Source organism: Callithrix jacchus, chromosome 12 (genome assembly GCF_049354715.1).
Source record: "Callithrix jacchus isolate 240 chromosome 12, calJac240_pri, whole genome shotgun sequence".
NCBI classification, from domain to species: Eukaryota; Metazoa; Chordata; class Mammalia; order Primates; family Cebidae; genus Callithrix; species Callithrix jacchus.
Genome location: NC_133513.1, coordinates 7,891,021 through 7,914,787, shown reverse-complemented (window position 1 = coordinate 7,914,787; position 23,767 = coordinate 7,891,021). Strand labels below are relative to the sequence as shown.

The window sequence follows — 23,767 nt, the reverse complement described above, 5'->3', positions numbered from 1 at the left end:
CGGGAACTGAAAAAAAAGACCATGTGCAGAGTGTCTGCTTCTGTGGCTGGTGTATAATAAATGTTTAATAAGCTGTAATGATAAAAAATGATGATGATTACAATGACAGGTAGGCAGGGCAGATTTTCTGTGTCTTACTTGAAGGATGGAGGAATGGGAACTCTGTTATGATCTGACTAAAATCCAAGCGTGTAGCTGTGAGGGAACCAACCCCAAGTTGTTTTACTGATAATTGCTATCTTCCCTAGGGGTTCCTTACCAGGACTCAGCATGCAAGGGACGGGCCCTCCTCCCTCCCCTATTCATTGCGCTCTCTTTTCTCGAGCATCTTATGGAAACCAGAGAAGCTGTGTTAAGCCATTCTTGCATTGATATGAAGAAATACCTGAGACTAGGTAATTTATAAAGAAAAGGGGTTTAACCGGCACATAATCTGCAGGCTTTATAGGAGGAGGCTTGGCACTGGCATCTACTCAGCTTCTGGTGAAGAAAGGAGACCTGTCTTCCCCATCAGCAAAAACTCGGGGCCTCTAGAACCTTCCAGCATTAAGACTGAATGCCATTATAGATATCCCAGGGCTATTAAGAATAGCCCATCTAACCATGATGCGGGGTCCAGATGACATTGGCTATGAGCTGGAGAGTTGTAGGAGCCCAAGTGCAATCATCCTACCCACCCGCTGTGCCTCACAGCATCTTCCAGGTTGCAAAGGACTTCCACATTCTTCTCCCTTATTCATTCATCGGTTAAATATTGATTAGACACCTACTCTGTGTGCCTGATGTGATTCCAACCATGGGGTACAGCAATGAATAGGATGAAGTACCTGCCCTCGAGGTGCATGTGTTTTAGCGTAGGAGACAGACAAGTAAATAGGTGAATAAAGAAATAAGAAATAATATTAGGCCCGGATGGGATATGCACCTGGAAATAAAAAAGAGATCTGGGAAAACCAACCGAAGGAGATGCTACTTAAGACAGCCGGCCGGGCGCAGAGGCTCAAGCCTGTAATCCCAGCACTTTGGGAGGCCAAGGCGGGTGGATCACGAGGTCAAGAGATCGAGACCATCCTGGTCAACAAGGTGAAACCCCGTCTCTACTAAAAATACAAAATATTAGCTGGGCATGGTGGTGTGTGCCTGTAATCCCAGCTACTCAGGAGGCTGAGGCAGGAGAATTGCCTGAACCCAGGAGGCGGAGGTTGCGGTGAGCGGAGATCGCGCCATTGCACTCCAGCCTGGGTAACAAGAGCGAAACTCCGTCTCAAAAACACAAAGCCAGCGAGGTCAGAGGAGCGTCATCTCAGAAGGGAGCATTTGAGCAAAGGCTTGAGTGAGAAAGGAAGTGATGAGCTCTGAGAATCTCGGGGGCTAAAGTGCAGTCGGCTGAATCTCGACCTGCTGATCTTCAGGGGTAAATCGCTTTTCAAATCCAAGTTTTCAAAATATTCCCTCAGAGTGAGTGTTTTCAGATTTGTGCTGACTTCAGGAGGCCGGTGGATTGCCTTGGCAGCAATTTTTAAAAATAAAATGAAAAGCAATTATGTTCCATGGCAGCAATTTACTCGGTGAAAATCTGGGGATCGGAAAAGGTAAAAGATATCCTCTTCACCCCCGAGGGCCTCCTGGGCCAGGGGCTTTTCTCACAGCCAGAATCTGGCTCCATCCCCCTCCAAGACGTGAGTGCACTCCGGCTGCACAGCCCAGCCCAGGGACACACATGTTTGCATCGCTGCAGCTGGGAGTGAGTCACCCCTAAGCACAGCCAGCTCGGGCAATGCACAGCATGAATAAAGGAGCTCTCTTGTGTATGTTTCCCAGATATGACACTTCCTAAGGAGGGTCCAGGCCAAACCAAGCCTCCTTCTGATCCAGTGTGGCTCTGCAATTGAAAAAGCTCAAAGTGACAACAGCAGGGAAGGAAGGCTGCCCAAGCCACACTGGACGTCTGACCCAGCCAGATGCCCCACATTTTCGTGTCGGGCGTGCTTATGTTCTATTTTCTTATCTTGATTTCCACCCACCCACCCCCATCCTAACAAGTCCCTCTGTTTTAACATTAAGTTTTCCTTTAAAAAAAAAAAAAAAAGATATGTGCAAACAGTACATGCTCAGAATATGCCAAAAAAAACAAAAAGAAGGAAATTAAAAAATTGTTCACAGTGCCGCTATTCAGCAATAACTGCTTTTCACATATTGCTATATATCCTTCCAGAGTTTTTCTTCCCCATTTTATTTATGGATACACATTTTTAAACAAGCCATACCCATGCAATATGCCATTTACCATAATTTTTCACTTGAGGGATCAGAAATACCTTCCCAGGGCTATGTAAATGACAGAGTTATCCAAATGTGTTTATGAAATCATACTTAACGGCTGCAGAGGATTCCATTTTATGGCCAGAACCATCATTTATTTGATTTTTCCCCATTATTAGAATTTTCATTATTACAAACAATGCAGCAGTGAGCACCACTTACTCCTTCGTTTAAAAACTATTTATAAAGTGCCTTCTGTGGCTAAGTTTGCAAGCACATCCTTAATTATTCCCCACGGGTAAATTTCTCCAAGTGGAATTGCTGGGTCAAGCACAAACGTGCATTTAAGGCTTTTGAACAAGCATATTATTCTTATTGCCAAACTGAGCCCCTCTGCCCCTCCATGAAAGGTTGTTTCACATTGTATTTCTACCAGCCTAGTTTGAGACTGTCTGACCCATCCTCTTGGCCAATACTGACTTGACTTTTTTTTTTTTTTTTTTTTTTTTTTTTTGCTTTAATGTGTAGGAGAAAAAGTAATGTCTTATTTCACTTTTGAACTCTTTGTTGCTATGCAGCCTGAGCATTTTTCCATGTGTCCCGGCCATTTAGATTTCTCTCTTTGTGAACTGCTTATTCGCAGCTTCAACGGCACATCTTAATTAAGTCTAGGATAAAGAGGAAAGAACGGAGTAAATTAATAATTACTGAGTGCTTGTTATTTGCCAGACAGTGTATCCTATTGGTTTTGCAGATAAATTCATTTATTCTTACAACAGATCCATTTTTATCTCCATCCCCCTTTTCTGGATTATGGTACCGCTGTTCAGAGAAGTTCACCTGCCCAAGGAGGTGCAGGTGACAAAGGGCAGAGCCCAAATTCAAACTCTGCCATGAAGCTCCTTCGCATCCCTGCTTCCTGGGAGAACTCAAAACTTCCTTTGATTCTAGGGTTACTCTGATAAGGGAAGCTGTGTGAGGACCAGAGCTGGGATGTTTGGCCCCTCCAACAGGGCTATCATCCCAGTATCAAGTCCCTTGATGACACTGAATGTCTTCCCCAGAGAATGGACCATCTCAGCTTTTTTTTTGGGGGGGGACAGGGTTTCACTCTTGTTACCCAGGCTGGAGTGCAATGGCGCGATCTCGGCTCACCGCAACCTCCGCCTCCTGGGTTCAGGCGATTCTCCTGCCTCAGCCTCCTGCGTAGCTGGGATTACAGCCATGTGCCACTGTGCCCAGCTAATTTTTTGTATTTTTAGTAGAGATGGGGTTTCACCATGTTGACCAGGATGGTCTCAATCTCTTGACCTTGTGATCCACCCGCCTTGGCCTCCAAAAGTGCTGGGATTACAGGTGTGAGCCACCACACCTGGCCCTCAGCTTATTCTTTATCCACCTAGCCAAACAGCCTGACAGGGTTTCACTGAGTCCCTACCCAAATATCATCTTGAATTGCAGCTTCCATAATTCCCATGTGTCCTGGGAAGAACATTGTGGGAGGTAATTGAAACATGAGAATGATTACCCTCATGTCATTCTGGTGATAGTGAGTTCTCATGAGATCTGATGGTTTTATAACGGGGAGTTCCCCTGCACAAGCTCTCGCCTGTTGCCATGTAAGACATGACTTGGCTCCTCCTTGCCTTCCACTGTGATTGCAAGGCCTCCCCAGCGATGTGGAACTGTGAGTCAATTGAACCTCTTTCCTTTATAAATTACCCAGTATCAGGTATGTCGGAATTAGCAGCATGAGGACAGACTAGTACAAAGTCTCTATGAACATATTCCTTAGGGAATAAACAACTACCAGATAACAAGGCCAAATCTTTCTCTTTGCAACTGAGTGGCTAGAAAACCATCTAAAAAGTTGGGGGGCACCTTCTGCAGGTGATGTCAGCTTTCTCCGTGTATATACTCTTCAGAAGTCACCTTAATATGCTGAAATGGGCATCACTGTGCCACAAAATAAACAGCAGAGAGGACTGTCCTGCCTCCCACATCTGTACAAGCATTTCTCCTTTTGCTTGAAACACTACCCCTTCATCTTTTCTCTGAACTAACACTTGCATTATTGTCCACTCTTCACCAACTGGATCCTTCCTGCCCTAGAACTTTCTACTGGCCACCATCTCCATCAATCACCACGTTATTGGTTTTTCATGGAGGCAAAGTTTACATAACACACAATTACCCATTTTGGAGTGAATAATTCAGGGGCATTCACTGTGCTCACAATGTTGTGCAACAATCTCCCCTATCTAGTTCCAGAATATTTTCATCACCCCAGAGGAAATCCCACTCGCTCCCTATTTCTCTCTCCTCTCTGGCCCCAGCAATTGCCAACCTACTCTTTGTCTTTACGGGTTTACCGGTTCTATTTGGTTGGTGCAAAAGTCATTGTGGTTTTTGCCATTACTTTGAAATTACTTTCAATGCACTGACAAAAACCACAATGACTTTTGCATCAACCTGGTAAGTATTTTATGTAAATTGAATTGTACAATATGTGACCTTTTGTCTCGGCTTCCGTGACTTACCATCATGTTTCCAAGGTTCATCTACACTAGCATTTCATGTTTTGGTTTTGTTTTGTTTTGAGATAGAGTCTTGCTCTGTTACCCAGGCTGGAGTGCAGTGCTGTGATCTCAGCTGACTGCAACCTTCGCCTCCTGGGTTCAAGTGATTCTCCTGCCTCAGTCTCCTGAGTAGCTGAGACTGCAGGCACATCCCACCACACCCGGCTAATTTTTGATTTTTTTTTAAAGTAGAGACAGGTTTCACCGTGCTAACTAGGATGGTTTCAATCTCCTGACCTCATACTCTGCCTGCCTTGGCCTCTCAAAGTGCTGGGATTGCAGGTGTGAGTCACCGCACCCAGCCCAGTTCTTCATTCTTTTTTAGGGCTGAACAGTATTCTGTGGTATGGATATACCACAATTTGTGTATCTACTTCTGTGTTGATAGAAATGTAGTTGTTTTTCACCCTTTTGTTATTGTGAGTAACGCTACTACTCACATATGTGGACATATAATTGTTTGAACACCTACTTCCAATTTTTTGGGGAAGGACACACACACACACACACACACACACACACACACACGATTGAAATTGCTGAGTGTTTGTTTTTATTTTCTGGTTTATCAAACTGTCAGATCCGGCCAGGCGCGGTGGCTCACGCGTAATTCTAGCACTTTGGGAGGCTGAGGCGGGTGGATCACGAGGTCAAGAGATCGAGACCATACTGGTCAACATGTTGAAACCCCGTCTCTACTCAAAATACAAAAATTAGCTGGGCACGGTGGCGCGTGCCTGTATTCCCAGCTACTCAGGAGGCTGAGGCAGGAGAATTGCCTGAACCCAGGAGACGGAGGTTGCCGTGAGCTGAGATCGCGCCATTGCACTCCAGCCTGGGTAACAAGAGCGAAACTCTGTCTTAAAAAAAAAAAAAAAAAAACTGTCAGATCCTTGAGGGTTGAAATTTTGTCTTGTTTACGCATTTACCCCTAGTGCCTAAGGCAACCAAATCTCTCAGTTTACCTGGGACCATACGTTTCCAGTTCCCCCAGAATATGGGACTTTCAGTGATAAAACTGGGAACATTCTGGGTGAGTCTGGATGAGCTGGTCACCCTACCAAAGTCAGGTGATATGTCACAGCTACTCAGTAAACTCAGCTGGTCACCCTACCAAAGTCAGGTGCTTTATCTGACATGTAACAACTACTCAGTAAACATTAGTTAAGTAAAAAATTCCTATTTACTAGATCTCAACACATCTCAGCATACTGAGTCTCAAACACAAGTTGTTGTTTTTTTTAACCCAATGCGAGTATTTATAGCCATCTACAAGATTATAGAAACCTACATTTTCAGTGCAGTTGAAATACGCACAAAAAGGGATGTGGAGGTTTTAAACAGTAAAACTGCAGGTGGTGGCAGCATTAAGGCTGTTTGATCAAGGTGTCCAAGAAGAATCAAAGGCTTCTCTGCGCTGGTGAGGGAGAAGCACTTGCTAGGAGAGGAATATTGTTCCCTTTCACTTACAGGATCAGGCAGATCAGAAAAACGCCAGCCGGCCGAAGTGGCAACTGCCACCATTTTTTAAGAGAAAGACAGAGGCCTGTGGGAAACACTGCAAAGTATTCAGACGGAAATGGAGATCAGTATGAGAGCTTCAGTTCTATCTAAATGGAGACCTACCAGATGCCTGGCACTGCTGGCAAAGGGAACCTCCTATTCTGTGCCATCAAAAACAGAAATGGAAAGAACTACAGAAATTGCTAAGAGAATTCTGAACACACAGGAGCTGCAAGTGAGCCCGAGAGGCGTATGCATTTGAATGCCCTGGTACAACTGGGTGGTTTCAGCCAATGTGCCAAGATGTGGATGGAAGGAGGCAGATGGGAGGTCAGGAGTTGTACAGGGTGATGAGAGACATGGAGAAGGATCAGCCATGGAAATACAAGCATGAGAACAGAGATGCAGCTGTCTAGGGCGTTGACCAGTTCCCACTGTGGGCACACAGCATATGTGCCCAGAGATGGGTTCCTGTTTCTACCAGTTCTTCTGTAAGCTGAACACAGACCTCAGGCTACAATGCAGATTTAGACATTCCAAACCAAACCAGGTCTTCAGGGATAGGAAGTTAGGCTGATGAACCCCTATGGATGCTGCTAAAAATTAACATCAGAAGGAAAGCAAAGGAGGGAAGCACGTTCTTCAGAGAGGTATATACCAGTGGCTTCCCCACTTTATGGAGGTTTCGTGGATTTGCTGGAAGTCATGACACTTACCCGCGGTCTAATCACAAACGCTGTCCCACTGTGTCATACCATCCCTCTCACATCCCACTCTTTCCTCTTGGATATACACAAGAGGTAAGTGGGGTCAAGTTCATGTTACACGGAGCCGCTCTTCTGCCACAATGGGACATTAACAAGCCTTTTTCCTGTCTGGGAGAGCACGCATTACCTAGATGTGCCTTCACAACCATTCTCCCACCCCGTCCAAAAAGTGAAGGTCCCAAATTAGATTAGGATGGCAAATTATCATTCCACGTCTACCCTGACATCCAACACCCTGTACTTCCAACACATCATTTCTTTATTAGTGATCACCAGAACTGTGCTCGTAGAAGCTTTCCTATTCTGAGGCCTTAATTTTGTACATTTCCAGTTTCCATGGAGACACTATATTCTTGCATTCTAAGAGCATCACTGTTAAACAATGTAAAAACAAAGCAACTTCACAGAAACGGCTCTCTCCTCCAACAGATAGGACCACCGTGCTGTGCTCCAGGGTTAATTGCTGAGGCCAACCTCTCTTCTTCCTCCCCCAGTCTAAGAGATGCTTTTCACGCCCAAACCAGAGACCAAACTCACAGTTACAAGAGCATCTCCAGGTCTCTGTGCGACAATTATAGCACCACTATTAGAATAGAGTCGAGAGGTAACCATGGCAACATTATTTCAAGGATAAATACCACAGCATCGCCTTCAACTTTCTTCCCCCCACGAAGAAAATGAAGAACCGAGAACATGTAGGATTCATAGCATCGTTTGTTAGAAAACCAATGGACAGCAGAGTTCAGAAGAAGCTCTAATTAGTGGAGTCTTTCCTGGCTCAGTTTAACATTGGCTCTGTGTCCCCTCAGACAAATAGGAGGTCAGCCTTAGAATCCTGTGCCACTGAACCTGGATCCCATCAGGCACCCAATCCCTGGTTGCTGCAAGCTCCTGAGATGTTTTTCTGGGAGGCTCAGTGCTGTAGGCAGAGGTGATGGCTGAGCAGTAGAGAACTTCATGATGAGTCACGGTCAGCTACAGTGGTGTGGACCAGAAAGAGTAGTGAAGAGTACTGAGTATTAATACTGAGTACTGAATAGTACTGAGTAGTGAGAATAATCAATATTTATTGTCAGAGCTTCTCATTGCTTGGGACCCAAGAGAAGAAGTCAGCACAGTGGTAAAAGCAGGAGCCTGGAAATCAGAAGACAGGCTGAAAACTCGGCTCCTCCACTTACTAGCAAGTCTATTTTACCTTTTCAAGGCTCAGTTTCCCCATCTGTGAAGTGGGGATGCAGACCAACTTCATAACACAGTTGTAAGAATTAAATAAAATCACACGTGTGGCAATCTGTCCAACAAAACTCATTTCCTCCTGGGTCACGTCTACATCGCATTTCCTGGTCTCCCTGGGACTGAGTTGCAACCAATAGGCTGTGAGTTGAAATGATGGGGGTCTTCTAGGCTGGCCTGTTAAAAACTTCCCAAGTGTGCTCCTCATGCCCTTTCCCCCGCTGCTGACTGAATGTTGGCACCAAGGACAAGCCTGGCAGCTATGCAGTCATCATGGCAGAGTCTCAGTCACCTTGGTGGTTAATTTTAAGTCTCACTCAATCTGAAGAACCAGGCAACACAGGACTCGCCCATCCTTTGCCAATTAGAACCATCTGAATTAAACCATTAGCAAATTTCTATTGTGTTAAGATAATACAGCTGAGGGCTTTATCAATTACATCATCTTGTACAAGCCTTATATTTATTATACCAATGTAAGGTGCTTAGCTCAGTTCCTGGCATGCAATAAACACTTGGTACCTGTTAGCCGTGTTACTGAGAAGAGTCCGCCCTTCCTGCAAAGCTGGCCAATTTGCCAAGATCCCTGGGAAGTAACATCTCCAGCGATTTCATGGGGTCTCTTTGGCTGAAAGAGTTAGGTATAAGACTTTCTGCTGCGATAAGTAATGAGGTACAAATTGGGGAAATTACTTATCAATTAGTCATTTGATGGCTGCAAAGGCAGGCAGCAGGCATAAATGGCGCCAGATCAGTTAAGCCACGATACATTTTATTGCTCTACATGGAATGGGTCTTTATTCATTACTTCTCAAATTTATCTTTATTATTGGCCCCTGGACCTGAGACAAGGCCTAGATGCAGCAGGAGGTAAGAAACCAGCCTGGGCATTTGGGAGATGTGACAAACTCCACTGCAAAGGTGGCCCCTGAAGAAGCCATGTTTGAGCAAGGAGAGAAGCTGTGTTCATCTTGTCTCACTCCCATGTCTATAGAGTTTCCAGTTTTGCTAGGGAAGTCCCACAGTTTGCCTGGCCTTTTCCTGCTAATTATCACACCAAGCCACAATTCCATGGCATTTCACATGTCCATCCACTGCAGGAGGTGGTCTGGGATTTTTTCTTCTTACGTGGAATATGTAAGAAGGGAACTCACAGAAATCAGATAACACCTGCTAAAGAGGAAGGCATGGTGTCTTCTGGTTGGCAAGTCCCTGAGGCACTGCTAGTAGCTTTGTATCTCTCCTAGTGCCTGACTTAGAAGGTACTAGGAGAGATGGGAATATCCCCTGCTTAAGAATCTCTCATGGCTTTCCACTGCACCAAATATGAAATCCAAATTTTCCCCATGTCCTCTGAGGTCTTTCCAAAGTGTGGTGTCCACCTGCCTTTTGAGCTCATCTCCTACTTCCCTCTCTTCATTATGCCCTCAGCTCCAAGAGGCCAGGCATGGTGGCTCACACCTGTAATCCCAGCACTTTGGGAGGCTGAGGCGGGTGGATCACCTGAGGCCAGGAGTTCAAGACCAGCCTGACCCACAGGGTGAAAAATGAATAAAAAGAAAGGCTACATGGTGTGGTTAGATAATTACCAAGTACCTAGAGGGGAAAGGGGGATGGAGATAGAATCCTATACTCTCCCCGTTTTCCTGTAGGGTTTAGATCATCCTCATCTCTACTAAATACAAAAAAAAAAATCCCAGCTGCTTGGGTGGCTGGGGCAGGAGAATTGCTCGAATCTGGGAGGTTGGAGGCTGCAGTGAACAGAGATTGCACCACTGCGCTACAGCCTGGGCAACAAGAGAGAAACTCTGTCTCAGGAAAAATTAAATAAATAAACAAAGAAAAGTAAATAGATGGAATTTGATTAAATAGAAACCCCTGGGGAGGTGGTCATCTTTTGTGGTCACCTGAGGCCCTTTAAGTCACAGTTTAGGGCTACTGCTTTGGTGTAAGTAACACCCAACCTCCATCTGCCATCAATTATTAATTTAGGAAGATCAGTCTGAACCAATATGATGTGGCTCCTTACTGGTCTCCGAGTCTTGGCCTCATGCAACCTGTCCCTCAGTCAGTTGCCACAATCATCGCTTAAAACACTCCCTTACTTTCTAACAATAAGAGCAAACATGAACGTAGCACCAACTAAACACGAGGGGTACCCTAAACATGTTACATAGATTCACACACTTAATGCTCCCAAGACACTTAGAAGTAAGGTACCATTAGCACCCTCATTTCAGGCATAGAGAAATTTATGTGGCAGAGACGGGATTCAAGGCTATTCTGGCTTTTAGCAAACATATTATACCAACTCCAGGAAAATACTTGCAGGGCTAAAATGATCCTCAAAAGCCCCTAAAATTCCCCCAAAGTGCCATACAGGTAGCTTTGCATTATCGATACATGCCTACCAACTACACACTGACATTTGAGAATGGTTGAGTTAGATTAGAAAAATGAATGAAAAGAAATGCTACAGGGTGAGGTTAGATAATTACCAAGTACCTAGAGGGGAAAGGGGGATGGAGACAGAATCCTACACTGTCCCTGTTTTTCTGCAGGGAAAACTGTATCTTCAGCACAGTTGTCTATGCATCTGTAGATCTGAGGATTAAATGAGATTGGATGAGGTAACAGAGGGGATATGGCACACAGTGGGGAGTGGTGGTGTGCCCGTAAATGCTTAACAACCAACTTTCTGAGAAAGGAAAATCACTGGTTGATAACGTTTTCCAGTTTCAGCGGAATAAATAGTCCCTCTATGGCCAATTTCAAGCTGCCAATATGACATCAACCAGCTGGTAGGTTTCCTTAAAATTTCACCATTGGTTGTCGCCAGCCAGTACAAGCTGGCTGCAGCACACCGCTGGAGAAGAGGTCCTGCAGACGTCTCAGAAACAGAAGCAACTCTGCTGTGCATAGTCAGAGGGATTCCTCTGTCTACCATATGGAAACAGAGTTGTAACTCTTTTTCAACTGAAAAATGCAGCCAAAATTCTATACAAGTATGTCCTAATTTTTTTTTTAGTATAAGCAGTAAAATAATAACAATTAATCAAGGCACACGGTGTAAAATTCGTAGGCAATTAACACCTATCAAGATTTTTTTTAAGTATTCTATGTAATGGCACTAAAATCTTTATTTCTAGAATTTTAATGAGTGCATTATGAGGACTGAACTACCTCAAAAAGGGCCATTATTAAAGTTGAGCGCACGCATATACACACACGCAAGTATTTTCACTTTTTTTTTTTTTTTTGAGACAGAGTTTCGCTCTGGTTACCCAGGCTGGAGTGCAATGGCACGACCTCGGCTCACTGCAACCTCTGCCTCCTGGGTTCAGGCAATTCCACTGCCTCAGCCTCCCAAGTAGCTGGGATTACAGGCACGCGCCACCATGCCCAGCTAATTTTTTGTATTTTGAGTAGAGACAGGGTTTCAACATGTTGACCAGTATGGTCTCGATCTCTTGACCTCGTGATCCACCCACCTTGGCCTCCCAAAGTTCTGGGATTACAGGCTTGAGCCACCGCGCCCAGCCCACTTTTTTTTCAAAAAAAAAAAAAAAACAAGGTTTTACTCTGCTGCCCAGGCTGGAGTGCAGTGGTGCAATCACAGCTCACTGCAGTCTCAACCTCCTGGGCTCAAGAAATCCTCCTACCTCAGCCTCCCAAGCAGCTGGGACTACAGGCAGAGCCATACATCTGGCTGATTTTTAAAACTGTGTTTATTTCTTGTAGTGATGAGGTCTCAGTATGTTCAAGATCAGGCTGGTCTTGAACTCTTAGGCTCAAGTGATCCTCCTGCCTCAGCCTCCCAAAGCACTAGGCACTCTTTTCTTTTCTTTTCTTTTTTTGTTGTTTTGTTTTGTTTTTTCCCAGACTGAGTCTTGCTCTTGTCGCCGGAGGTGAAGTGTAATAACATGATCTCGGCTCACTGCAACCTCTGCCTCCTGGATTCAAGCGATTCTCCTGCCTCAGCCTACCGAGTAGCTGGGATTACAGGCACCCGCCACCATGCCCAGCTAATTTTTGTAGTTTTAGTAGACACGTCATTTCACCATATTGGCCAGGATGGGCTTGAACTCCTGACCTTGTGATCTGCCCTCCTTAACCTCCCAAAGTGCTGGGATTACAAGCATGAGCCACCATGCCCCGTCCTGAATTTCTTTCTTTTGATCTAGTTTGATACACAATACATGTTTCAAAGTTGCAGAAGTCCAAAATAGAGGAGGATGAAGCCCTATATCCAGCCTTGTCTAAATCACTCGGTCATTTCCTGAAACCCAACTGCTTCTCCTCCCCCAACTCCTAACAGGGTTCTCTTGTTACAGGTCATTCCAAGAGTTATCACCCTTTTCTGAAACCTTTGTAAAATACCTGCTCATCTTCAATTTGGGGTGCCATTCTCTCTAGAGGGAGAAAACAAGATCCTGTGACCCATGAAGCCACTTATTTTTTGGAGAGCACAGTATCACAATCAAGAGGGTGAAACAGGTGGGTGGGAGAAAAAAGGTGGGTTTAAATAGTTCAGTCAATGTTTGGAGTAAAATGTCTTGTTTAGCTTTAACTGAAACGGTAGAGGTCGGGTGTGGTGGCTCCACCTGTAATCCCAGCACTTTGAAAGGCCGAGGCAGGAGGATCACGAGGTCAGGAGATCGAGACCATCCTGGCCAACATGGTGAAAACCCATCTCTCGAAAAATATAAAAATTAGCTGGGCATGGTAGCGCAAACCTGCAGTCCCAGCTACTTGGGAGGCTGAGGTGGGAGAATCCCTTGAACTGGGGAGGCTGAGGATGCAGTGAACTGAGATCACGCCACTGCACTCCAGTCTGGTGACAGAGCAAGACTCCATCTCAAAAAAAAGAAAAAAAAGAAAAAAGTACATTTGCAGGTTTGTATATTGGTAAACTTGTGTCATGCGGGTTTGTTGAACAGATTATTTCATCACCCAGATATCAAGCCTAGAATCCACTACTTGTTTTTCCTGATCTTCTCCCCTCCCAACCCTTCCCCACTCAGCCTCTGAAAGGTCCCAGCGTGTGTTGTTCCTTTCTGTGTGTCCATGTGTTCTCAGCATTCAGCTTGCACTTATAAGTGATAACGTGTAGTATTTGGTGTTCTGTCCCTACGTTAGTTTGCTGAGGACAATAGCCTCCAGCTCCATCTATGTTCCTGCAAAGGACATGATCTTTTTTTTTTTTTTATGGCTGGATAGCACTGCATGGTGTATGTTACCACATTTTCTCTATCCAATGTGCCGCTGATGGGCATTCAGTTCGACTTCATGTCTTCGCTATTAGGAATAGTGCCTCAATGAACATATGTATGCACGTGTCTTTACAGTATAACGGTTTACACTCCTTTGGATATATACCCAGGAATGGGATTGCTGGGTCAAATGGTATTTATTTCTGTTTTTAGGTCTTTGGGAAACTGCCACACTGTCATCCACAATGGTTGAACTAATTTACATCCCCATCAATATGGAGGAAACAAAAACATTAAAATGGTTTTAATATAGTTGAGTTTTGGAGTAAAAAATAAACCATCTCAACGTGGGTCAGTTCTCTTCTGCTATTGAAATAGTGGATACTATTCAATGCGCTATAGATAAGCCTATTTTCCCATTCTCCTGGACCACTACCACTTCCAAACGTTCCTCACCTTCTAAGTAGTCCTGGGACTGACAAGGTTCTGCTCCCCAGTATCTGTGACTTTAGGTGGCTTCCTCGCCCTCTCTGATTCCCAGAGTTCATCTTCAAGATTCACCTTCATCCAGCAGCTACATCATCTAACTGTTTGAGACCAAAAACCACTAAGTGCAAATCTGATTTTAAGCGGAAGTCTACAGCGACATATTAACTTCTGCCCACTTGCTTCACAGAGGTGTCAAGTGATGTAACAGGTATGAAAACTCTCGGGGAGAAAAAGAAAGATAAGGGCTGCACAAATGTAGGGCACTATAAATGTTAGTTGCTCACAAGTGAAATGCAGCATGCCCAGAATCAGTGAGGTTTAGAGCTGGGAAGAAACTTCATAACTACTGAGTCTAATCCATCGTCCCTCCACCAGGGGCTAAGTATTACAGCCTTCAGCGAGAGCTCTTCAAACTGTCTGGATTGGACAGAAAGCAGAATTTCTTGGACAGGCACGAAGGCTCACGCCTGTAATCCTAGCGTTTTGGGAGGCCAAGGTGGGCGGATCACTTCAGGTCAGAAGTTCAAGACCAGCCTGGTCAACATGGTGAAACCCTGTCTCTACTAAACGTACAAAAATTAGCCAGGCGTGATGGCGCATGCTTGTAATCCCAGCTTCTTAGTGGGGTGAGGCAGGAGAACTGTTTGAACCTGGGATGCAGAAGTTGCAGTGAGCTGAGATTGCACCACTGGACTTTAGCCTGGGCAACAGAGCAAAACTGTCACAGAAAAGGAAGAGAAAGACAAAGAGAAACAAGGATGGACAGACAGAAGGAAGGAAGAAAAGGAGGGAGGGACGAGAGAGAGAGAGAAAGAAAGAAGAAAAATAAAAAAGAAAGAAAGAAGGAAAGGAAGGAAAAGAAAAGGAAGGGAAGGAAGGACAGAGAGAGAAAAAGGAAGAAAGAAAAAGGAAAGGAAGGGAAGGGGAGGTGGGAGGGGAGGGGAAGGGAGGGGAAGGGAGGGAAGGGAAGGGAAGGGGAGGTGGGAGGGGAGGGGAAGGAAGGGAAGGGAAGGGGAGGAGAGGGAAGGGGAGAAGAAGGAAGGGACGGGAAGGGAAAGAGAGGGAGGGGAGGGGAGGGGAGGGGAGGGGAGGGAAGGGAAGGGAAGGGAAGGGAAGGGAAAGGAAGGGAAGGAAGAAGGAAGGATTTCTTCATACTCACATCACCTAATCACAAGAAAATGACCACCATTTTCCAAGGCTGATCCAGGTAGCAAAAGCCTTTTATCTCATTTAACTTCAGATCAGGGTGAGACAGTAAATATTTAACAACTTGCTTTCCCTTCCCTGCTCCTCACAAAAAGTCTTGATTTATACTATCTGCCAATGTCTGTGGTGTAAATACTTCAATTTCAAGTTATCAGTGCAAAGCCACTGAAGGCAGAGTTGGAAAGAAGAGACACACCATTGACCCATGATCCCATATGAACCAGCTCCAGCATCGGTGAGGGGTGTCCTTCTGTTTGGAGGCAGAAAAGAGGGATTCTCCCTAAGAGGAATCTAAAGTTACTTTGTCCCTGATCTCAAGGGATTCCATGAGCAGCTATGGAGATAGACGAAAAATTAAAACACAAGGTAGTCAGTGAGAAAGCAGAGGAGATGGGTTCGAGGTGATGGGAGAACCCAGAGGACACAGCAACTCGTTCAAGGGCGGCTACAAGAAACAGAATGTTTGAGCTGATGTTTAAAGGATTTCAGGAGCATGCCAGGTGAGTGAGGGGAAGATAAGAGGAAGGAACTCTAGAAGGGGAACGAAATACAAGCAAAGACAAGGAGCTGTGAAGGATTCTTCTCAGGACATGGTAACCCAGGAACTATAGTTGAAAAAAAATTTTTAAATATATATATTTAAATTTATTTATTTTACTTTAGGTGCATACTATATCTGGCATTTCTCCCCATGTTATCCCTCCCCACCCCCTGCTGTCTCTGCCCTACCCCCCCAACTGCCCCCAGTGTATGATGCTCCTCTCCCTGAGTCCACATGTTCTCATTGTTCAACACCCACCTATGAATGAGAAAACGCGGTGTTTGGCTTTCTGTTCTTGTGTCAGTTTGCTGAGAATGATCATTTCCAGATTCATCCAACTCCCTACAAAGGACACGAACTCATCATTTTTTATGGCTGTGTAGTATTCCATGGTGTATATGTGCCACATTTTCCCTGTCCAGTCTATCATTGATGGGCATTTGGGTTCGTTCCAGGTCTTTGCTATTGTAAAGAGCGCTGCAATGAACATACGTGTGCATGTGTCTTTATAGTAGAAAGAGTAGAATGGTGATCATTAAAAAATCTGGAGACAACAGATGCTAGATAGGATGTGAAGAAATACATCTGCACACTCTTACACAGTTGGTGGGAGTGTAAATTAGTTCAACCATTGTGGAAGACAGTGTGGCGATTTCTCAAGGATCTAGAAATAGAAATTCCATTTGACCCAGCAATCCCATTACTGGGTATATACCCAGAGAACTATCAATTGTTCTACTGTAGTTGAAAATTTATATGAAAGCATTTCCCAGCCCAGACCTTAGTGACAGGAAGGAGCTCTCCAGGAGTCTTTCTCTGTTTCTATAAGATACATCTTTTCTAGTGAAAGGACGCAAACACCCTATGTAGATGCTGCCTGGGAATGAAGTTTCTTTTATGAAGATGAAATTTAGTGCAAGGCTGGGTATGTTGGCTCATGCCTGCAGTTCCAGTACTTCGGGAGGGTGAGGTGGGAGGATCACTTGAGGTCAGGAGTTTCAGAAAAGCCAGGGCAACACAGCAAGACCCCATCTCTATAAAAATAAAATTTTGTTACAAGGGTGGATTTCATGTTAAATGTTCTTAGCATAACAAAAAAATATAATGAAAATCATGTGTGATTTTTAATCTTCCGGTAGCCACATTAAAACAAACAAAAGAAATAGGATAATTACTCTTAAAAACATGTTTTATTTAACACCACATGCAAAAAAGTGATCATTGTAATATGTGGCACTAGTCAGTTTTAAGAGCTGAGTAGTCACGTGGAGCCAATGGCACCCACATTGAACAGCACAGCTCACAGATACTAGGTTTCTTTGTGAGGATGTAAAGCTCCTCCCTCCGCAGGGCACGCTCTGCAAAGCTATCCTTTGGCTTAAGAGAACTTTCATTCATTTGTCTGATTCTAGTTGGCACTTCCTGTAGCGACATTTAATTTCAACCAACAATTAGCAGCATCAGCCGGTAAAACTCAGAAAACAAAAGTTGCCTACCCAGTCCCTTAGTTAAATTTACCCTTGGGATATGAGCAGTGTTCTAGCTTCTATTTGTTCAGATTCACAGACAGAAATCAAAAATGCACCTGTGGGCCAGGCGCGGTGGCTCATGCCTGTAATCCCAGCACTTTGTGAGGCCAAGGCGGGTGGATCACGAGGTCAAGAGATCGAGACCATCCTGGTCAACATGGTGAAACCCCATCTCTACTAAAAAGAAATACAAAACATTAGCTGGGCATGGTGGCGCATGCCTGTAATTCCAGCTACTCAGGAGGCTGAGGCAGGAGAATTGCTTGAACCCAGGAGGCGGAGGTTGCGGTGAGCCAAGATCGCGCCATTGCACTCCAGCCTGGGTAACAAGAGCGAAACTCCATCTCAAAAAAAAAAAATGCACCTGTGACCTATATATCTACTCTCGTTTTTCATTCTTTCCAATCACAATGCAGAATATTCACCGTTAGGGTGGCTGTGAGAATTAACATGAGTCCATCTGAGAAAAGCACTTGGAAAAAAATAGCAGGCTAACAGTAAGTGAAGTGAATCCTTTGCTGTCTCTGTTGTAATGCAGGACAGCACGCCTCTGCCTGACCTCGAGCACGTTCAGGCTCTGCTGTCCCTACTGTAATACACACCAGGGTGCTGAGCAGACTCACCTTCACTTTATCCCACTCCCTGACCAGACCCACCTCTCTGCCCAAATGAAGGTCTTCAGCTAGCTCTTAGCCCCCTGATGGTTCTTTCAGTCTAGATTAACTCTAGTCCCATATCTGGAGGGCAAATCATACTAATTTGAAGCCTACTTCTTCCATAAACCCTATCTAAACCTACACAAGGTCCTCACTCCTTCACTTTAAGTCATATATGATACCCATTCTGTTCCACATAGCTGGCTCAGTCCTCTGTCATGCCCAGTTGAGCATTAATTATCTAAAGCTTTCTGTGTATGTAGCTTGACCAAGAGCCTTGATGAGGGTATTGGTGGATATCTACTATGTGCCAGATGTTCTTATGGCACCTGAGAATGCAAGAGAAGTGATCGGGCTTGTTTTTCTCTTTTGCCACATCCCAGTGTAGAAGCCTCCTTCAGAAGAAGAATATAGCAGCCCCAGGTTTACCCTTTAAATAATCGGTAAAAGCACTGGGCTCCCAAAAGTTGTTCTAACACCTTCTGATAGATTGGAGAGGGAAGGAGGGAAACAGGGATGGAGGGAAAGAGGGGAAAAAAGAGGGAGGGAGGGAAAGAGGGAAAAAAGAGGGAGGGAGGGAAAGAGGGAAAAAAGAGGAAGGGAGGAAGGAAAGAAGGAGGGAGGACAGGAGGGAGGGAGGAAAGAGGGAGGAAGAGAGGGAGGCAAGGAAGCAAACTGAAGCAAGCAAAAGGAAAAGGAAGGAGGGAAGCAAAAGTGGGGGATGGAGGGAGGAAGGAAGAAAGGGAGGAAGGAAAGAAAGAGGGGAGGGAGAGAGGGAGGAAGGGAGGAGAGGGAGAAAGGAAGAAGAGAGGGAAGAGAGGGAGGAATGGAGGGAGGAGAGGGAGGAAGGAGAGGGAAGGAGAGGAAAGGAGAGGGAAGGGAGAGAAGGGAGGGAAGGAGGGAGGGTCCAAATTTCCCATCTTGAACCAAACGATAGAAAAATATAAGTTCCACATACTGTCACTCTCTTAAAATCCTTAATGCTCCAGAATCAGAAAACCTCTCATGATATGGACATTGCATTTTTTAAAAAATCTAATTTCATATTTTCTCTTATTTCTAAAATTCTCATAGGTCTCGGGGTGCCAGGACATTGAGAAGACTGGCACCATAAAAACCCTAGAAGAAAATCTAGACAAAACCATGCAGGACATAGGAGTGGGCAAGGACTTCATGAACAAAACACCAAAAGCATTGGCAACAAAAGCCAAAATAGACAAATGGGACCTAACGATACTCCACAGCTTCTGCACGGCAAAAGAAACAGTCACTAGAGTGAATTGGCAACCAACAGCATGGGAAAAAATTTTTGCAGTTTACCCATCTGACAAAGGGCTGATATCCAGAATTTACAAAGAACTCAAACAGATTTACAGGAAAAAAACAAACAAGCCCATTCAAAAATGGGCAAAGGATATGAATAGACACTTTACAAAAGAAGACATATATGAGGCCAACAATCATATGAAAAAATGCTTATCATCACTGGTCATTAGAGAGATGCAAATCAAAACCACATTGAGATACCATCTCACGCCAGTTAGAATGGCGATCATTAAAAAATCTGGAGACAACAGATGCTGGAGAGGATGTGGAGAAATAGGAACACTTTGACACTGTTGGTGGGAGTGTAAATTAGTTCAACCACTGTGGAAGACAGTGTTGCGATTCCTCAAGGCCTTAGAAATAGAAATTCCATTTGACCCAGCAATCCCATTACTGGGTATATATCCAAAGGACTATGAATCATTCTACTATAAGGACACATGCACACGAATGTTCATTGCAGCACTGTTTACAATAGCAAAGACCTGGAATCAACCCATATGCCCATCGATGATAGACTGGATTGGGAAAATGTGGCACATATACACCATGGAATATTATGCAGCAATCAGAAATGATGAGTTCGTGTCGTTTGTAGGGACATGGATGAATCTGGAGAACATCATTCTCAGCAAACTGACACAAGAACAGAAAATGAAATACCGCACGTTCTCACTCATAGGTGGGTGATGAAAAATGAGAACACATGGACACAGGGAGGGGAGTACTAAACACTGCGGTCTATTGGGGGGAAAAGGGGAGGGCCAGTCGGGGGGGAGCTGGGGAGGGATAGCCTGGGGAGAAATGACAAATGTGGGTGAAGGGGAGAAAGGAAGCAAAACACACTGCCATGTGTGCACCTATGCAACTGTCTTGCACATTCTGCACATGTACCCCAAAACCTAAAATGCAATAAAAAATTAAAAAAAAAAAAAAAACAAGAGAAGACTGGAGTATTTCTAGTCAATGACAGCATTATCATGATTCCCGTTCATCCCTAAGTACTGGGAACAGCGTACCCAGTATTTAGCAGAAGTCTGGCTTCGTAATACAGCAGGTATTAGTGTAGGCATTAGGTGTTTTAGAAGGCAGAAAATCTTATATCCCTTTTATATCCTACATGCTTTTTATTTCTTTAACAAAAGTTTCTTCTCAAAGTTTCACTTTAAATATAAAATATGTCCTTGTGGAAGCTGTTACAAATGTCACCACTTTAACCGGCCCGAATTTATGACAGCATTGCATTTTAATGGAGCCATAAATGTCTGATGTAATGGTGATATATGCGTTGCAATAAATCGTTATAGAGAAATATAAAAATAAGTGTAAGATAAAAGATTGTGTATAAAATATGTTTTTACATCTCCTTTAATGATTAAAAATCATACAAACTTGATATTTTAAATCACTCGAAATTGCCATCGTGGCTCTGAGAACACTTTCTCCCCGAAAGCCTTTCCCAGGCTGAGTTGATGATTCTGTGGCCAGAAATCACATCCACTTTAATGAGGACATTTAAGATGATTTTTATGTTGACATGGGAAAAAAAGTCATTAGCATTAAAGAAGATGGAGATGATGATATTAATGACCCTTTGCCTTGGGAATGGTCCTTGGAAAGGGACAGGATTGATGGGCTTGCGGCCTTATGACTCCTGCAGTCTTCAGGGCGACCCTACTCATCGCTCTGGTGGTTTGAATGACGCAGCAGGCCCAAGGACGGATGTGGGAAAGGAGGGTGACGTGGGGCTCTGAACGTGGGAGTTGACGGCCTGACGGTGGACATAGATGATGCTGGACCACTATCCCAGTTCTATTTGCTGTGTGACCTTGGACCAGTAACTCTACCCTTCCTGGTCTCAATTTCCCCAACTGCAAAATAGAGGTGACAATAGTACTAAGACATAGACATTTTTAACCTTTGGCCACCTGCCTCCTTTTACCTATCTTAAGGACCATCGCTCATGATGATGGAAGTGAGTGCCCCAAACGGGGCACATGATCTTCACCAGAACCAAGGAGAAAACAGAGATATACCAAAACTGTGGGGATGGGAAAAGAAACGTTCTTTTCTGCTGGACTTCACTTTGAAATGATGTGGATGTGAGTAGCCACAGCCCTTTTGCCACCATGACAGCCCATCTTGGAATGATACCAAGATATGGGAAGTAGAGTCGAGAGACCAAGAAAAACAACAGACCCTGCAGCACCGTTTAAGCTCCTGGATCCAGCCATGCCTGAAGCCGCAACTTCTGGATTGTTCAGTTGCATGACTTGACAGATTCCCTTGCTGCTTATCATCATTTGGGGTTTAGTTTCCAGTCATGTGTAACCAATTGAGTCCTAAATGATCCATGGGTTTACTGCAGCAAACCTTACAAGGTTAAGGGAGGTAATTCGCACAATGTGCTTTGCACAGTGTCCAGCATGCAAGTCCTGCTACGCACTTGCTGTCCCTGTGACTGTGGCCAGCCCCTGTTTCTGGGGGACTGTGCTGCACCCCTGTTTGGAGGAGGCCCCTCCTCAGAGTCTCATGATGTTTGGTGATCGGCTGCTTTGTTCCTCTTTCACTTTTGATGATGGTTGATCAACAGGGCACGTGGCGAACGTTAACACTGGCCCTGACTCCCCAGGGAGTCCCCAGATGGTAAAGACACAGAAGTCCGCCTCCTCCCTCCGTGTTTACTTCCTCCACGTCTAGCTCCCTGTGGCCACTCTGCCCTCTCTACCCGCAGGACGAGGCTCCACTGCCAACAAGCGTCGGGCTTCTGTTTGCTGTGGAAAAATACCAAGTTCAAAGAGAGCTGTTCCGAAGCAAGGACCCCCCGCCCCGCATCAGCCACGCCGATCCCTCCCCACGGCTCCTCAAGCAACCAAGCCTCACCCTCTCTCCTCCGGGTCGAGCTGCGCTTTGCACCCATTCATTTTTCTTCTTATTTTTTTATGTCTTTAATATCCCAAGGCTTAAGCCTGACAAACTGGAATGAATCTTGCCCAAATGGCAGATTACAAACAACAGACACATGCAGATGGAGAGAGGGAGGGAGGCCCTAACGTGGGACAGTGGCTCCCCTGTTTTCCCTGCTCTGTTTCTACAACACAGGACCGCCTGTCCCAACCCCAAGTGCCTTTCTGTTTGCTCCGAGAATTCTCAGTTTGAAGCTTAGGGTGCACAGAAGACACCAAAGCCTGAGTTTTCTTCTATCTGTCTTTGGTGCAAAACACTTCCATTTTCTCTCCTTCTGTATGAACAATTTCTTTTCTCATTAGATGCCAGGGGGATAAAGACCAAGGAACAATATTTCACAAATGACCACACGCTCCCCACCAGCACTCCTACGCTTTCCTTTTCTCCACAGCAGCCGCCGGCTTCCAGTACTCCTTGTGATTTACTGACTTATTCGTGTTACCTACTTTCCCCCTACCAGACGCAAGCACCACCATGGCACAGATCCTTGCCTGTTTTGCTCACGGCTGGATTGCCAGTGCCTAGAACACTGCCTGCTATGCAGGATGTTATCCATATGTGCTCAGCAGATACGTACGTGCTGAATGTGGGATGTTTGATTGGGGCTCGCCTTCATATTCATATTGGACACCAAGTTCCCGCTCAGTCATGTGTTTTTCTTTCATCCTTCCTTCCCCGAATAATTATTACTGACTTTTTAAGTGCAAAAAGGGGCACAGTCCCCTATACTCGAGAAGTCTACAGTCCAATGGATAAGACACATACTTAAACCAAGAAGCACAATAAGGCAAGAGAACTGTTAGATGTCAAGGTGCTTGAGGACAACAGAAAAAAGGAGTTTCTTCTGAACCTGTGATTCAGGCAAGGCCTTCTGAAGGAAGGGGTGTCTGTGTGAAGTAGGGAGGAGTTAGCCTGTTCTTTGTCAGAGAGGAGAAAACCCAGGGAGACCCAAATCTGCTTTGAGTTCATCCATCTTCTGTGGCTTTCTGCCTCAATGACATTAAGGAAACCCCTCTAGATACGGGTTAGATGAGCCAGCTGATTTCAGCAGAAGCTAATGTTTGCTATTTCACTGTGATATGTTCATACAGAGTCATAAATACATCCTCATTCACATGCTGAGCCCCCCAACTCCAGCTCCCGATTCAAACGCCCCAGTGGAAAACCTGCAGTTAGACTGAAATCAATGGAACATGCTTTATACTTCCTTCAGATTTACTTCTGTGTTTTTTAGACACAGAGAGTAAATACTGCTCTATCACCCAGTCTGCAGTACAGCGCTGTGATCTCGGCTCACTGCAACCTCCACCTCCCAGATTCAAGGGAGCCTCCTGCCTCAGCCTCCTGAGTAGCTGGGATTACAGAAGTGTGCCACCACATCGGCTGATTGTTTCATATTCCAAACTCCTTATCTCAGGTAATCTGGTCTCCTCGGCCTCCAAAAGTGCTGGGATTACAGGCACGAGCCACCGCACTTGGCCTATACTTTCTTTAGA

General features: G+C 44.9%; 1 protein-coding gene and 1 long non-coding RNA gene across 2 annotated transcripts in view; both read right to left on the bottom strand.

The window, feature by feature from the left end:
- Window positions 1–23,767, bottom strand: part of RBFOX1 (RNA binding fox-1 homolog 1) — a 2,602,982-nt gene that overhangs the window by 2,046,592 nt on the left and 532,623 nt on the right.
- LOC144578567 (uncharacterized) lies at window positions 20,412–22,306 on the bottom strand. Its single transcript, XR_013524578.1, has 2 exons — window positions 22,188–22,306; window positions 20,412–22,078 (listed from the first exon to the last, which is right to left on the bottom strand). It is a non-coding gene; the product is annotated as an uncharacterized LOC144578567 (long non-coding RNA).